General features: G+C 44.1%; 1 protein-coding gene across 6 annotated transcripts in view; it reads left to right on the forward strand.

The window, feature by feature from the left end:
* Positions 1 to 13,278, forward strand: part of CDC42EP3 (CDC42 effector protein 3) — a 60,400-nt gene that overhangs the window by 12,342 nt on the left and 34,780 nt on the right. For 2 of the 6 annotated variants that reach the window (XM_045008544.1, XM_045008545.1), the window contains exon 1: positions 5,406 to 5,577. The exons of 1 other annotated variant lie outside the window; for it this stretch is intronic. The gene's annotated coding sequence lies outside the window, so the exon portion shown is untranslated. Of the gene's footprint in view, positions 1 to 5,101; positions 5,298 to 5,386; positions 5,578 to 13,278 lie in introns of those variants that run through there. 3 more of the 6 variants (XR_006577709.1, XM_045008547.1, XR_006577707.1) reach the window with 3 other exon arrangements.

Raw genomic sequence — 13,278 nt, forward strand, 5'->3', positions numbered from 1 at the left:
CTCTTTTTTTTAAAAATCAGTAGAAAAGTTCCACTGCTCAGCCTGCTAGTGATTTTATTTATAGAAATTCCCAAAGCAGCAGTTACTGAAATAATCTGTGGCCAACAGGCTAAAGAAAACTTTAAAAAATTCAAAAAAGTCTCCTTCCAAGAACTGTATAATCATTTCCATGAAATTGTGTTATGTAACCCCTGGGCATTGTATTGACGTGGTATGAACAAATGGTGAGAGAAGATGAATTACTGGAGATCTATGTACCTTCAGTAATCCACTTGGATTGTAAAAAGGTGGGAGGAGACATAATCAAACATATTACTATATATTATCTAGCAAATGTATTCCAGAATGTAACCTTTTGAGTGCACTGTGAAACAGTATTAAATGGCTTTTGAAAAATATTGTAGGCTTGGAGTCTAACTTCCTTATTTATGACCAAAGCTCTTTGTGAAAAGCATTTACATTACCTTTAAACTCTCAACTTCTTGAGTTTACACTGTGCGCTGTACCGCCGTAGTGTAGACAGTTGCTACAGTGACAGAAGGGGTTTTTTTCATCACTGTAGTTAATCCATCCCCTCAAGAGGCAGGAACTAGGTTGATGGAAGAATTCTTCCATTGACCTAGCATTGTCTATACCAGGATTTAGACTGGCTTAACTACATCTCTTGGGATGTGCATTTTTCACACCCTGAGCGATGTAGCTAGGTCAACCCAAGTTTTTTAGGTGTAGATAGGTGTAAAGGGGTATACTTTAATGCAGGGGTCCCCAACGCAGTGCCCGTGGGCGCCATGGAGCCCGCGGGGCATCTAAATGCACCCGCATCCTGGCCAGTGGTGGAGCATCCGCCGAAATGCCACCGAATTTCTGCGGCATTTCGGCGGCGACGCCTCTCAATGACGCCGCTTGCCGCTGACAAGCGATGTCATCGAGAGGCGGTGACGCCGAAATGCCGCAGAAATTCGGCGGCATTTCAGCGGATGCTCCACCGCCGCCATGGTCCTTTGTCTGGCGCACGCCAGACGAAAAGGTTGAGGACCACTGCAAAGTTTAATGACCATAAAGCCCTTGTTCATGCCTTGTCAATTTATGGCTTTGAAACTGACAATTTCAAAACACAAAGGAATCAGTTTGCAAATTACATTTAAGTTTTGTGCTTACTAAGTGCCTGCTCCCGCTCCCAGTGAAATAAATGCTAAAGTGCCATTGACTTCAATGGGGCACATATAAATCCATTATAATTGCCATATGACATACTAGAAGTGGGATTTAAGTACTGATCTGAATTGGGACTAGTATGCCTAATGTCAATTAGGAACTTTAACTAAGACCAACCTTTCAACTCCAGCACAAGTTCCTACCTATGAAAGCTTTAAATTATAGAGAGAAAGCATAAATCCTTGGTGGGAATGGGACAGGCATTTCCACTCCTACTTTGCAATCCATTTACAAGTAGCTGTATGTTATTATACAGTGTTAATGTTGAGATTTTAATTACACAGGAATTGAGAAACTAGGAATTCAGGTTTCCCTAGCAACCTTGATTCTTCCTCTGATATGTATACCCTACAGTAGGGGGAAAATGCATTTTCTATTAAACTACTCCTCCAGTAAGACTATACAAACAAGTTGAATTGTGTATTATGTTTTAAACTGCTTTTCTATAAGCTTGTATACATCTGAGCAGGACTTTTTTTTTGCACTATTAATCCTTTATTTCTTCATAATATGATCTAAGCAGTATTACTACTTATATATCTCTATAGTTGTGCCTGGCACATTACAGGATAGATAAAGGATTCCCCATCATGAAGAGCTAACAATCTAACTCTAAAATCAGGAGGATACTGGAATGAGTTGGGGAATGGTAAGGATAAGCGTATAAGGAAAGTAGGATGAATGGGATTCCTAACAGAAATGGGCTTGAAGAAGGAGAGAGTTACTTCATGGACAAGCGGTGAGAGAATGATCCAAACTTAGGGGACAATATGAAAGACTGTATAGCTGAGCGATGGAGAAGAGAAAGGGAGCAGTAAGAGAAGAGGACTTGGACAAATGTGCCATATCACAGGAGCACAATAACACTAAGTCAACGATATAGGTGAGAGTGAGCTTGTGCAGATCCTGGAAAGTGAGGATCTTGAATCTAATGATCAAAGAGACAAGAAGCCAATGAAGGCATTCAAAGGGGCTGGGATGTGTCCCATGACTGAAACAAATTTTTGCAGGAGCCCTTGTTAAATATTGGCAGTCAAATGCACCTGTGTCTATTTGACTATCCAGTCCTCAAAAATGGTTGGCTGGATTTTCTTCAAACTACTGCCGACACAGATTTCACCTGTGAACTAATAAGTAGCATGACAAACTTGAATCCCAAAGATACCTTTAAGTGGCTTATAACAGGGTCTTTAGAATGAAAGCACAGTCTCAACAGTAGTCAGCTTAAAAACAGATAATGCATAAGTGCAGTCTGGCAAACATAACAATCGCAAAGCCTGATGTGAACATTGCAGAAGTTAGAAAGGGACTCACAGAAGTAAGCATTTAATAAAGGATTCTTTTTTTTCCCTTTTGGGGTGAGGTGGAAATCCATTCCATCAAGAAACCTAACTGGCAACTCCTGTATCCCATAACAGTTGGGGTAATATTGAGCTAAGAAAAAAAAATATATTTTTTGTAAGTAGCATTACTTGGGGCCTGAAAGTTTCAATTTGCTGCACAGGAGATACTTGTGTTTTTCAGACAGTGGGTCCTATTCACTATTCTTCCCAAACTGTTCTCAGGGTGTGAATGGAGATGATGTGACAAAGACCACTGTAAGACAACTTTGTGGTACCCACAGTCTATGCCTGGCCCCCTGTTTATGTTGAGAGCAGCCCAGAAGCTGCTCTCAATTTATGTAGGCTGTTGGAGCAACTAAGAATCACTGAAATACTGCATGTTCTGGTCATGCCACTACTACTAAGGGCTCCCAGGGCATAGAGCCATTCCAATTCTCCAGCAGCAGTGGGACCATGCTCTAGTTCCAGCTGCCGAGTTGATACTCTCATTGTAGCTGGGAGGCCCCACCACACAAAGAGTAGCAAGGGAAATAACTTCCTGCACAAAACCCCAAACTGTCAGCAGTCCAACTGAGGAAGCAAATTCACCTCCTGGGTGTGAAACCAAACATGGAGTGTGTTTGTCTAAACATTAAAAAAAAATAATTATACACAAATGAAAACAGTAAGTGGAATGGAAAGCCCTTGAACTCACCAATAGCATTTCCTATCATGAATACTATTATACACAAACTTTTATAACAAAATAACTCCACTTATTATAAAACAAACATGAAAGCCTCCAGCCTCCCATGTATTCATCTCCGGAGAAGCACTTTGTAACAAATAATAGAGTTGTATTCTGCCCTATCTCTCTGTGGGCTGGAGTCAAAGAGCATGGGTTGATTCCAGTAACGTCAATACAGCACTTGATGCCATTCAAGACATCTTACAGATTCTCTCTGGTTTAAATGGGACTGAGTTCAGAGCAAATCACTACAGCAGGCCATTAAGATGGTGATCACTCAGACACCAGAACAATTCACAGTAACATAAGTGTGACAAGAATGTATTTAAAAAGAAAAGTGTGGAAATTCAGTTATATACTGAAGACTAGTGTTTACTTCTTCAATCGATGAGAATCAATCACTGCAGTTTTCCTTTAACAAGTGAAACCTGCTTCCCCCCCTACGGTACTTGCTGAAGGGGGTTTTATAAAGTTTACCCAAAAAAATGAACTTCAGCACTGAGTGTGAGAGACTTTATTTGAAAGGTGGTAGGGTTTTTTTGAGGGGAATGATGAAAATTGCAGGATCAGGGCCTTAACTCTACGCATTATGTGTGGTTGGATGGCTGTGCCCATCCATAGCCCTCGTAGGGCCTCTGTGAGGGTGCAGCAGTCCACCTGCATGTTGAACATTCCAAAATCAGGGCCACGGAGTGAAAATGCTTTCTCAGTCCTGTGACACTGAATTTATATAAACTGTAAAAGGAATTACTCCCAATTGCCCTGAAGTAAAGTGCTTAACAGCCACTGACAATAGAGGGGAGAAGTATACGTACTGGGTATATATCTAGCATTTATACTTATAAAAATACCATGCATAATGAAAACTGTGTAAATATTTATAAAAATATCTTTGTGTAAGGTCTGTAACATATTTAATATTTTCTATCAATTCACATGCAGTGCTTGCGTGTCTGTGCCAAATGTAACATTTTGAAAAATGAACCTTTAGTAAAACTGTCAGAAGAGTTGTGTTAAGTTCAGGTAGCTGCCAACAATAACTTCTGGGAGGATATCATTGGAAGAAGCCAAACAATGCTGGGGTCTCTATCAGGATTAACTCTGGCACTTGTAAAAATATTAACATCAGTTTAGTATTTATGGGCTTCCTATCCCATAATCGGCTGGATTGCCAACAACTATTTTATTAGTTCTTTAACATTCTGCTTAAAGCATTTTCACTTTCATCAAATAGATGGACAGTTTAATTTTAAATCTGGTGTTCAAAATGATTTTGGTTGTGAGAACTCCTAACAGACAGAGAAGTGTCTCTCTATAGCATGTATGATGTGTTTATATCTTTGGGCATTGCAAAAGCCTGAGCTCCCTTGCCAATTCTTGCCATGTTTGGGAGTTTTCTCTTAAAATCCTAGCTCCTGGAGTCACGGCACTCCCTGCAAAATCTTGCCTCTCCTTTAAGACAAAAAGTCTCCCCAACCCTCCGAGTTGCAGAGAAAAGCTTGCAATCCTGAACTGTAAAGGATCAAAAAATGAGCGGCAAATGGAAAGAACCCCAAATGTGCTTTCAAACTCATTTTCCCCAGCCAATCATGATTTTTTGGGGGGAGAGCTCATCTGATTTTTTTTTAATGCCTGGCATTAGTGCAGACGCCGCTTTAACTAGGGAGCAGTTAGTGCCTCTATAATGCTGTGCGCAAACTAGCCATCAAGATATATATATATTTAAAAATCAAGTGTGTCTTGAGTGTATTCCAGCCAGCCCTAGCCTCTGCAAGGTTTTCAGTTCAGCTGCAGTTTGCCTCACACCAGAGAACTGCCTAGCGCCCAGTCCAGCCCTCTGCAAGCACGTGGGCTTAGCCCTGAGCGGTGCCGGTGTGAGCAGACACCCGGGCTCCCGAGGGAAGCGCTGGCCACACGCAGGACCTGCTGCAGACATCAGGCTTGCAACAGCCTGTGGACGCTGCTGCTGCTGCTTTCTCGCCTGCAACCTCTGGGGACGAGCAAGGAGCAGGGTAAGGCGTTTTCCATCCAATGCACCAGCCCAGAGGAGGGGGAGGGCGCGCAGGGGAGGGAGCTGCCGGGTGACAGGCGGTCACAGGTGCTGCTGTTGCCTCTGAGTCACGGGAGAGGCGTCTCTGCGCCCCAACCAGCTGCTGCTCCCCCTCCCCCTCCTCGAGGCTGCTGCGGCTGCCAGCCCAGACAGAGCCAACTCCTCACAGGCGGCCTTGCTTGCAGGAGGAGCAGCCAGCGAGCCGCGCAGCCGGGGGAAGGAGCAGACGCCCTGGGAAGCCTGTAAGTTGCTGCGTACAAAGATCTGCGGCCCCAGCCCCTGCCTGAGCCGCCTGGCCTGGCAGGCAGGTGGTTTGCAGGCAGCGGGTGTTGTCTTTCCCTTGCATGATGTGGAGATTTCCTGTGTTGGGCTGCAAGCGGCGGAAGGGCGGGTTTGTAAAGCCTAAGCCCCGGGGAGCAGCACCCCCCAAGGCGCGAGCGGGGCACAGGTCTGCTCTGAGCTGTTCGGGGCATCGCCCCTCGGGTATCCGGCTTCCCCTGGGCATGTTCAGCGAGCACAACCCTGTGCCCGGATCCGCCCCATGCAGCAGGACTCCAGTGTTCTGCTAGGGGTGTGCAGGGCGAGCCAGCTCTGCGCTCAGGGCTGCCCAGTGCAATGCGACTAGTGATTCTGTTCTCCTTCTTCCGTGCAAAACAGATACGATTCTGCTCCCTCCCAGAGCCGTCAGGGCTCAGATTTTCCGCTTTCCCTCTCCCCGTGAAACGGGTCCAATTTTGCTCCAATAAACACCCACCTTGCACATCTCTGCTCCAATATTCTGCAGCATGTGCATGAAACGGGCACAATTCGCCCCCCCCCCCGTGCATCTTGGCTGATACTTTGTTCTCCATAGGGAACAACTGGCAAAATTCTGCTCTGGGATCTACCTAGCGCAGCGTGGTTCTTCTATTCTGGGCTTCTGTGTGCACAGAATGGGCAAAATTCTGGGCGTGGAGCTGCCATAAGCATCACAGGTTTTTTACTCTGCTCTCTCAAGAGCCGATTACAGGAGTCAAGATGCAGTGTGTTTTGCCATAACACTTGGCAACTTAAGACAGTTGTACTGAAACAGCTTGGCTACTGTCTGAGTGAATTTTTTAAAAAAGCTGTCAATTTCAGTGACTTAAAAAATTAGCATCCAGACAGACAAATAGAATTGATGCAATTTATTACTAAAGGTGATACCTAGTTTCATTTCCTATTTCAGAGTCACATATTTGAATAAAAACAGAGTGGTGTTGGGATTTTTTGTTTTTGGCAGGATGTCATTTTTGCAGTGCAGTTCTGGATGGGTCGGTTTAAAAATAAATATCTACTTGAATGCTGCATTTCTGAATAGCTACGTAGCTGTGACTTGAATGCATCAAAGTAGAGTAGTCCGCAGAAAAGAGAGCCCATAGTACAGTGTAATACTGGTTATCTGACAGAGATTGTAAGGAACTCACCAAAGGGGTTTTATTGGGATGCTATCTAAAAGTAAAGCCGAGCTAAGATTTTTTGGGAAAAAAAAATCACATGAAAATAAAGTCCCAAATCTAGGAAGCAATTAGTGGAAGAGTCCATCACTGTAGATCAGGGGTTCTCAAACTGGGGGTCAGGACCTTTCAGGGGATTGCAAGGATATTACATGAGGGGTCGCGAGCTGTCAGCCTCCACCCCAAAGCCCGCTTTGTCTCCAGCATTTATAATGGAGTTAAATATATAAACACGTGTTTATATATTTAACTCAGAGGCTTGCTGTGTGAAAGGGGTCACCAGTACAAAAGTCTGAGAACCCCTGTAGATTGTAGTTGTGCTTTAAAACTATTTAGAATCTTAATATTTATAAAATGAGCATGAGCTTTTATTTTTCTTTGTAAGCATTTGGGAAATTGCTCCATTGTCACCAATCATTTAAGTGGGCCATTATTCCTTGCTAAATGTGGATAGAGGTATGTAGGGGACAATATGTTTGAATAAACAATTAAAAGCATGAATTTAAAAACAATTGAAAACCTAAAATGGATGATTCCTAAAACCCATCTTCCATTTGAAATCTTAATGAGACCATTCTTATAAAATGAATGTGCTTCATGTAGAATTTTTAGAAACATGGTACCAATAAAGGAGTTGTGGTGCTCAGTGAATCTCAAAGAGCAGGATTTTGTGCATTCTTCACAGGAAAACACAATATTGGAACCCAATATGTCACATGGGTGACTGCAGAAATATAAACATGTATACAGTCAAGTGATTACTATGTTGCAAGGATTTTATTTTTAAAGTGTGTTGTGAAGGGCCTAGTTTTTTACTGAGTTCACATTTAGATTTATGTTCTCACAGCAGCATGTTACAAGTAGCATTACAGCACTGGTATTCTGGAAAGTGAATGAAGTAGATATATACAGCCAAAATATTCTTTGATTTGAGCATTTGTTTCTGCATTGGAATATGCTGGAATACATTGTTCTTAAACAGGTTTTTGTTTGTCTCTCCAGAAAAATAGTAAAGAGCCAGATTTTCCCTGCCCCTAGTATGGGTGAGCAGTGTAGGGAGAGGAGGCTTCACAGGGTCCATCCTCTGCACAGATCAAGGAAAAGTACCATCCTCACTCTCATGAACTCAGCGAGAGTTCACTTGTGCACTGTCAAAAGTACACATCACCCCCAAAAGTGAGGGGAAACATAGCCATGGCCCCGCCCCCCATACCAGTCTTCAAAGCTGGCCAAATGCACCGGGAGGAGAAGGGTCTGGAGTTTGCAGCCTGGGGAAAGAAGAGGGGAGAATTATCTTTTAAAGTGCAATCTCAACCCAAGCTTTCCCTGGGGCATTGTGGCTCTGCACTAGGCCTTCAAGTGATGTGGCTAAATGATGCAATCTAGCTCCAAAGAACTGTTTAAAACTCTTCCAAACCACTTGTATCAGCTCTGCTGTGACCAAGTAACGCCATAGGTTTGGCAAACAAAACTGTTCTCAGTTTTTCTCTATAAACCAGAGCAACATACCTAATAATCTCTTTCAAATAAAATGTCTGTCTTATGGGTGAAATCCTGGTCCCCATCCCAAGTCTTGAGTAGGGGTTTTGTACAGGGTGTTAAAAGGAGAGTTTCTCTTCATGTCTTGTTACCGAGTTCAGAGCACCTTCCTGGCTCGCTCTAGTTCTCCTTTTATTTCTCCTTTTCAATGAGATTGTATTCCAAAGGATCAAGAGAATTCATAGACTCACAGTCCATGCGTCCACCACACTCCCATTCTGCCATGAGTAGAACTGCTGCTGCACTGGGACAGTAGAGTCCACTCTGTTGCCTCTTCATATCCTGACTCCACTGCACAGCAGAAGCACAGTGTTTGTGCTACTGCAGAATTTGATCTAATTTCACAGCGAGTGATGCAAACGTAAAGTAGTGAAAAAATGCAGCAAGATTTTTTTCCCCTTACATTGCACTTGAAACAGCCAGTGTCCTATTCTGGGGGTTCCGCAGGTTATCCTGAATAGAGTCACTCTACTTCCTTTAGAGTGGTCTTACAAGGGCACATCTTCACTGCAGAGTTAACTCTGGGTATTGTCATCCTGCTTAGCATAGCCCAGGTGTGAGCAGTCACTCTGCAAAGCCCACCACAAAATTACTGCGTCCTCACTGGTGTACCACTCGAGTGTGTTGCTAGGACTTATGGGGCATGTGCTCCGGTAAATGGTGCCACTCTGATTCTTTCCCAGTGAATAGTGGAAGAACTTGTCTTTGCTTCTGGGTACAGGGGGGCAGGGACATGCAGAGGAGAACTATCTGCCCTCAAGTGACTTTTCCTGCATCCTCACTGAAAAGTGGATGAGTTACCAGCCCAAGTGAAAGCAGCCCTTGAGGTCTAACCCACTCTTCCAGCTAAGCCAGAATTTAAGCACTGCAAAACTCAGGTGAAAGGGGTTTTTGTGTGGACGGGAGAGAGATTAGGGGCAACACTCAAATAAGACCCCAAGTTAGCTCTGCAACGAAGACAGCATGAGGGAGGACACAATAACACAAATGTGCCTTTGCTGTGGGAATGCTCACGCCAGGCTAGGCTAACCCATGTACCAACTCTATAGTGAAGATATACCCCCAACATGTGAATCCGTTTCAGTATGCTTTGCAATGGACCTACTCCTTTATTTAATGTAGTATTAATTGTATTTTTGGATGCCCTACTTGAGGTAATCATTACCTCCAAAATCTTGCATTGAATTTAAAATAGTATTAAGCTCATTAATAAAATGGTATTAATCCAACATGGGACTCCTACAGGAATCAGGTATAACAGAAGCAATCTTGGATTAGGCAAACAATAGTGATATTTTTGTGGTTTTGGAAATAACTCAAGTATCAGTGAGGTTTGCAAAACAATAGAGATTGAGTTAGTATACAAAAATAACAGGGAGATAGAGAGCTGGCCAGGGTGATAAGAGGAACTTATGCTGCCATGGAACAAATGCCCAGGTATTGCAAGCTGAGCATTCATTTTCACACTAATACTATTTGAGTCCACAGATTACTAATGACATTTATAGGCAACCTTTGCCTTTGGTGGTGTTGGTGAGTTGGAACTTTTTTCTTAAAAGTCTCGGAAATGATATGCAAAAACCTACATTTGCTAGGACTGCACATTCAAGCACCCAAAAGTCCAGGAATGCAAAAGTTATGGTTGAATGCTCAACCTAAATTTTACCTTCTTGCATGTATACAGTGATCATGTTATTGAAGGTATATGCTACATCTTTGCCTGAGGTCGTAGAAAAAGCTGCTATAATATATTGTTCAGAAATATTATGCAGCCTCATAACTTTAAAGATAGAATGACAATGCATGCAGTGGGATAGAGTTAAGGGTGTGTGTTCAACCTTAACTTTTACATTGTATGAAATGTAGATGCTTAACTATACGCTCTTAATGTTGCATTAATGTTGTATGCTTATATTTAATTGGAAAAGTTCAGAAATTCTATTTAACTACCTAGATTGCTATCAGAGGAGGTAGTGAAGGCATTCTCTTTGCAGAAAAAGTTTAGATAAGACATTAGATGAAGTGATGCAGGCAGTTATCTTGCTACGGGTCAGAGTGGGTGATACAAGTGATCTTTTCTGTGATTCTATGCCGTTGCAAATAATGACTGACCTTCTGTAGAGATAAAATTGCTGATTACAAGCTGAAGTCATCCAGACTGAGTTTGACTCACCCAAGCTTCACAGAAGCTGTCCAGATGTACTTTTATGGCAGTAAAAATATTTTAAAGGTAACATGCAAAGCATTTTTTTTTAAACTGGGTTTGTTCACTCATTCTGTGCTTTTTATGGTTTATAAAGAAGGCCTAAAAGGCAGGAGTTGTTGGACTTTTTTTTTGTTTTTATCTGAGAAATATTTGAAATATCAAGTCTGACCTTCATTGACATCCAAGAGAAACCTTCCAGCAAAACAGAGCATGCGTATTATGAGCTCTTACATCTTAATGGCAGAACTGAGGCATTGAATCTTTAATCACGACATTCTTTTTCCTAAATGTTAATTAGACATTGGTGTGAAATGTTAACAGTAACAAACAATTTAAAACAATCTGACTAAAGAATGTTAATATTGTTCCATGTGAATTGCTTGTTGGCTTTTAAAAAATCTGGGAAGTTTAAATACCAAAATTAGATTAAAAGAATGTTAAGGTTGCAAAAGTTAGGAAATGCCAGCATTAAGGTTGTTTGTGTTACCTTAATTTGATTCCTTTGTGCATATTTGCTGTGAGCCCATCAGTCATAACATAATCTCATACTACTTTTCACCACAGGACTTCACCTCATTCGGTGCACAATGAATGAGGCCAGAGGTTTCAAAAAGAGAGAAGATATTTTCTTATTTTAAGGTACTGGGTCAGGAGAGCTGGGTTCTATTCCTAAGCTGCCACAGACTTCCTATGTAGTGTCGAGTACCACTGTCATAATGTGTACGCACAAGGGGGCTGAATTAAGGTTGCACAGGAAACTTTAATCCTGGCATTTCCTAACTTCTCAACTTGACTTTGCAATCTTAACATTCAAATTTTGGATTTTTTCATATGTAATTTTAATTATGAAGAATTTTGAACATAAGAACGGCCATACCGAGTCAGTCTAAAGGTCCATCTAGCCCAGTATCTGTCTACCGACAGTGGCCAGTGCCAGGTGCCCCAGAGGGAGTGGACCTAATAGGCAGTGATCAAGTGATCTCTTTCCTGCCATCCATCTCCATCCTCTGATAAACAGAGGCTAGGGACACCATTCCTTATCCATCGTGGCTAATAACCATTTATGGACTTCACCACCATGAATTTATCCAGTTCTCTTTTAAACATTGTTATAGTCCTAGCCTTCACAACCTCCTCAGGTAAGGAGTTCCACAAGTTGACTGTGCGCTGCGTGAAGAAGAACTTCCTTTTATTTGTTTTAAACCTGCTGCCTATTAATTTAATTGGGTGACCCCTAGTTCTTGTATTATGGGAATAAGTAAATAACTTTTCCTTATCCACTTTCTCCACATCATAAGACTTTCCTCCTCCTTCTTGCACTACCCAATAAGGGGGATCAAAGGAGGTTCCCTGCCACTATCACCAGCAGTGCTGGGTTTACAATGGCGCCAGTGACGCCATGGAGCCAGGCACATGTTCAGAAGGGGCCCTGGCCTGTTCTGTTTGCACTGTGCCCTGAGATCCCACTAGCCCGCTGGCTCCCCCCCACCCCCTGCACACCACTTGCTCTTCTCGGCCGGCCGAGGCCTCCTCTCCACCCCCTGGCCACACCTGCCAGCTTCTCTCTCTGCCTCCTGGCCAGAGCCCAGTGCACCGCTGGCTCCAGGCAGTCTCTGCTTTCCACCACCTATGGGGCTCCACCGGTCTCCCCGGAGCTGAGTCGCCTGGGACTGATGCAGAAGCTTGGCCAGTCTTGGCTGGTTGGGGGGAGGAATGGAGGGGTGGGGGGGCTTGGCTGAGCCCTTCCAGGCAAGTGGGTCCTGAGGGAGCCCGGGTGGGGCAGGGGCAGGCCCTGGCCTAGCTGATCACGCCACTTCCAAGGGGCCGGAGTGATTCCCCACTCCAGGACGCTGGCTGCTGAGCCTGGCAATTCCAGTCGCCTCCCAGCAGGGCCAGTGCGTGGGCCAGGAGGCAGGGCATGGGGGAATGGGTCTTCAAGGGTCTGGGGGAGGGTGCTGGGCTTTGACGGGGTGGGGAAGATCTGTGTGTTGAGGAACTAGGGAGTGGGGGTTCTGTGTGGGGTGCTGAGCAGTTGAGGTGTTGTGCAGGGCACTGTACATTTGTGACAGGGTCTGGGGGGGACCTGGGTATAGAGGCTCCGGGGGGCTTTGGCCATAGGGAATTGGGGGGGGGGGCTCTATGGCACAACATGGGCCCACCCCCAACAGGAAGGGGCATGCTGGCAGCACAGGGCCGGGTGGGCCATTGTGCATCTGGCAACTGCCGGTTTGTAAATAGTGCCCTCGCGCTGGGCAGAGCAGGGCCGCCCCTTCCATGCCTTGCCCCTGGCTGGCCCCTTGCTCTGGGGACTGAACCCTCTGTGCCATGCTCCATTGCCCCCATGGGGGCCCACAAATATGTTTGGCGCCAGGCCCACAAAAGTTTAATCCGGCCCTGATTCACCAGCTGAGAATTCTTCCAAGGCAGTTGTAAAACTAACTCTCTCAGTACTCGCTTTTCTCTTGATCTACCTGGGAAGGCAACCAAAGACACCTGTGAGGATATGAGAACTACTGCTTTAGATCGCTAATAACCCGTGGGAGGAAGAGGTGCTAGAGAAGACTTTAGGTTTAAGCTCTTCGGTCCATCACCGGCCTGTGCTTCACTGAAGAGCCATTATTCTAGTAAAGTTCCTTGTTCAATGTTGAAAGGAAGTGACTGATTCACATGACAGGGTCTGCTACAAGAGGGGTTGTAAGAGACAGTTGATTATTTCTTTGGTA

Source organism: Mauremys mutica, chromosome 3, assembly GCF_020497125.1.
Source record: "Mauremys mutica isolate MM-2020 ecotype Southern chromosome 3, ASM2049712v1, whole genome shotgun sequence".
Taxonomy (NCBI): Eukaryota; Metazoa; Chordata; order Testudines; family Geoemydidae; genus Mauremys; species Mauremys mutica.